We start from the raw sequence: 4,555 nt of genomic DNA, 5'->3' as shown, positions 1-4,555 counted from the left end.
GACACCACGCGGTACCGCCGACCCCTCCCGTTGAAAATGAATGGGGGATTTTTTTTTACAATCCCCCAAGCCGGCCAAGAGGCCTTTTTCCCGGGCACGCACGCTCGATGAGCCGGCCCGCTATTATTAAACTCTCACGCCGGCCAAGAGGCCCTTTTCCCGGGCACGCACGCTCGATGAGCCGGCCCGCTATTATTAAACACTCACGCCTGCAAGGAGGCCTTTTTCCCGGGCACGCACGCTCGCCGGGCCGGCCCGCTATTATTAAACTCTCACGCCGGCCAAGAGGCCTTTTTCCCGGGCACGCACGCTCTCCGGGCCGGCCCGCTATTATTAAACTCTCACGCCTGCAAGGAGGCCTTTTTCCCGGGCACGCACGCTCGCCGGGCCGGCCCGCTATTATTAAACTCTCACGCCGGCCAAGAGGCCCTTTTCCCGGGCACGCACGCTCGATGAGCCGGCCCGCTATTATTAAACTCTCACGCCGGCCAAGAGGCCCTTTTCCCGGGCACGCACGCTCGCCGAGCCGGCCCGCTATTATTAAACTCTCAGGCCCGCTATTATTAAACTCTCACGCCGGCCAAGAGGCCCTTTTCCCGGGCACGCACGCTCGCTGAGCCGGCCCGCTATTATTAAACTCTCACGCCGGCCAAGAGGCCCTTTTCCCGGGCACGCACGCTCGATGAGCCGGCCCGCTATTATTAAACTCTCACGCCGGCCAAGAGGCCCTTTTCCCGGGCACGCACGCTCGCCGAGCCGGCCCGCTATTATTAAACTCTCACGCCGGCCAAGAGGCCTTTTTCCCGGGCACGCACGCTCGCCGAGCCGGCCCGCTATTATTAAACTCTCACGCCGGCCAGGAGGCATTTTTCCCGGGCACGCACGCTCGCCGTGCAGGCCCGCCATTTGCCTACCACACCGCCGTCTGGCGGACACCAAGCGGTACCGCCGACCCCTCCCGTTGAAAATGAATGGGGGATTTTTTTTCAATCCCCCAAGCCGGCCAAGAGGCCTTTTTCCCGGGCACGCACGCTCGATGAGCCGGCCCGCTATTATTAAACTCTTACGCCTGCAAGGAGGCCTTTTTCCCGGGCACGCACGCTCGCCGAGCCGGCCCGCTATTATTAAACTCTCACGCCTGCAAGGAGGCCTTTTTCCCGGGCACGCACGCTCGATGAGCCGGCCCGCTATTATTAAACTCTCACGCCGGCCAGGAGGCATTTTTCCCGGGCACGCACGCTCGCCGTGCAGGCCCGCCATTTGCCTACCACACCGCCGTCTGGCGGACACCACGCGGTACCGCCGACCCCTCCCGTTGAAAATGAATGGGGGATTTTTTTTTACAATCCCCCAAGCCGGCCAAGAGGCCTTTTTCCCGGGCACGCACGCTCGATGAGCCGGCCCGCTATTATTAAACTCTCACGCCGGCCAAGAGGCCCTTTTCCCGGGCACGCACGCTCGATGAGCCGGCCCGCTATTATTAAACACTCACGCCTGCAAGGAGGCCTTTTTCCCGGGCACGCACGCTCGCCGGGCCGGCCCGCTATTATTAAACTCTCACGCCGGCCAAGAGGCCTTTTTCCCGGGCACGCACGCTCTCCGGGCCGGCCCGCTATTATTAAACTCTCACGCCTGCAAGGAGGCCTTTTTCCCGGGCACGCACGCTCGCCGTGCAGGCCCGCCATTTGCCTACCACACCGCCGTCTGGCGGACACCAAGCGGTACCGCCGACCCCTCCCGTTGAAAATGAATGGGGGATTTTTTTTCAATCCCCCAAGCCGGCCAAGAGGCCTTTTTCCCGGGCACGCACGCTCGCCGGGCCGGCCCGCTATTATTAAACGCTCAGGCCGGCCAAGAGGCCCTTTTCCCGGGCACGCACGCTCGCAGAGCCGGTCCGCTATTATTAAACGCTCACGCCTGCAAGGAGGCCTTTTTCCCGGGCACGCACGCTCGCCGGGCCGGCCCGCTATTATTAAACTCTCACCCCTGCAAGGAGGCCTTTTTCCCGGGCACGCACGCTCGCGGGGCCGGCCCGCTATTATTAAACTCTCACGCCGGCCAAGAGGCCCTTTTCCCGGGCACGCACGCTCGCCGAGCCGGCCCGCTATTATTAAACTCTCACGCCTGCAAGGAGGCCCTTTTCCCGGGCACGCACGCTCGATGAGCCGGCCCGCTATTATTAAACTCTCACGCCTGCAAGGAGGCCTTTTTCCCGGGCACGCACGCTCGCGGGGCCGGCCCGCTATTATTAAACGCTCAGGCCGGCCAAGAGGCCCTTTTCCCGGGCACGCACGCTCGATGAGCCGGCCCGCTATTATTAAACGCTCAGGCCGGCCAAGAGGCCCTTTTCCCGGGCACGCACGCTCGCAGAGCCGGCCCGCTATTATTAAACTCTCACGCCTGCAAGGAGGCCCTTTTCCCGGGCACGCACGCTCGATGAGCCGGCCCGCTATTATTAAACTCTCACGCCTGCAAGGAGGCCTTTTTCCCGGGCACGCACGCTCGCGGGGCCGGCCCGCTATTATTAAACGCTCAGGCCGGCCAAGAGGCCCTTTTCCCGGGCACGCACGCTCGATGAGCCGGCCCGCTATTATTAAACGCTCAGGCCGGCCAAGAGGCCCTTTTCCCGGGCACGCACGCTCGCAGAGCCGGCCCGCTATTATTAAACTCTCACGCCTGCAAGGAGGCCCTTTTCCCGGGCACGCACGCTCGATGAGCCGGCCCGCTATTATTAAACTCTCACGCCTGCAAGGAGGCCTTTTTCCCGGGCACGCACGCTCGCCGGGCCGGCCCGCTATTATTAAACTCTCACGCCGGCCAAGAGGCCTTTTTCCCGTGCACGCACGCTCGCCGAGCCGGCCCGCTATTATTAAACTCTCACGCCTGCAAGGAGGCCTTTTTCCCGGGCACGCACGCTCGCCGGGCCGGCCCGCTATTATTAAACTCTCACGCCTGCAAGGAGGCCTTTTTCCCGGGCACGCACGCTCGCCGGGCCGGCCCGCTATTATTAAACTCTCACGCCGGCCAAGAGGCCTTTTTCCCGGGCACGCACGCTCGCCGGGCCGGCCCGCTATTATTAAACTCTCACGCCGGCCAAGAGGCCCTTTTCCCGGGCACGCACGCTCGATGAGCCGGCCCGCTATTATTAAACTCTCACGCCGGCCAAGAGGCCTTTTTCCCGGGCACGCACGCTCGCCGAGCCGGCCCGCCTTTTGCCTACCACACCGCCGTCTGGCGGACACCGACCCCTGGTACATCTGCCATTGAAAATGAATGGGGGAATTTTTTCAAACTCCCAATCCGAGCAAGAGGCCCCTTTTCCGGCCACACTCGCCCGCCGGGCCGGCCCGCTCTTTACCCCTGGTACCCCCAGCAACACCCCTGGTACCCCCAGCCTTGCCCCTGGTACCTCCCCCATTGAAAATGAATGGTGACCCCTGGTACCCCCAGCAACACCCCTGGTACCCTCAACCTTACCCCTGGTACCCTCAGCTGCACCCCTGGTACCCTCAGCCTTACCCCTGGTACCCCCAGCCAGCTTCGCCCCTGGTACCCCCAGCCTTGCCCCTGGTACCTCCGCCATTGAAAATGAATGGGGGAATTTTTTCAAACTCCCAATACGACCAAGAGGCCCCTTTTCCGGCCAAACTCGCACGCCGGGCCGGCCCGCTCTTTACCCCTGGTACCCCCAGCTCTACCCCTGGTACCCCCGCCATTGAAAATGAATGGGGGAATTTTTTCAAACTCCCAATCCGACCAAGAGGCCCCTTTTCCGGCCACACTCGCCCGCCGGGCCGGCCCGCTCTTTACCCCTGGTACCCCCAGCCTTGCCCCTGGTACCTCCGCCATTGGAAATGAATGGGGGATTTTTTTCAAACTCCCAATCCGACCGAGAGGCCTCTTTCCCGGCCACACTCGCCCGCCGGGCCGGCCCGCTCTTTACCCCTGGTACCCTCAGCGGCACCCCTGGTACCTCCAGCCCTACCCCTGGTACCCTCAGCGGCACCCCTGGTACCCCCAGCGGCACCCCTGGTACCCTCAGCCTTACCCCTGGTACCCCCAGCGGCACCCCTGGTACCCTCAGCCTTACCCCTGGTACCCCCAGCGGCACCCCTGGTACCTCCAGCCCTACCCCTGGTACCCTCAGCGGCACCCCTGGTACCCTCAGCGGCACCCCTGGTACCCCCAGCGGCACCCCTGGTACCCTCAGCGGCACCCCTGGTACCCTCAGCCTTACCCCTGGTACCCCCAGCGGCACCCCTGGTACCCTCAGCCTTACCCCTGGTACCCCCAGCCAGCTTCGCCCCTGGTACCCCCAGCCTTGCCCCTGGTACCTCCGCCATTGAAAATGAATGGGGGAATTTTTTCAAACTCCCAATCCGACCGAGTGGCCTCTTTCCCGGCCGCACTCGGCCTCCTCGCCGGCCCCTTCCGGCTTGCAAACTCCAAGTTTTCAATCCGACCGAGTGGCCTCTTTCCCGGCCGCACTCGGCCTCCTCGCCGGCCCCTTCCGGCGCTGCAAACTCCAAGTTTTCAATCCGACCGAGAGGCCTCC

Source organism: Hippocampus guttulatus, unplaced genomic scaffold (genome assembly GCF_054856545.1).
Source record: "Hippocampus guttulatus isolate MCC_2025c unplaced genomic scaffold, RoL_Hgut_1.0 HiC_scaffold_117, whole genome shotgun sequence".
NCBI lineage: Eukaryota > Metazoa > Chordata > Actinopteri > Syngnathiformes > Syngnathidae > Hippocampus > Hippocampus guttulatus.
This window is presented reverse-complemented; position numbering follows the sequence as displayed.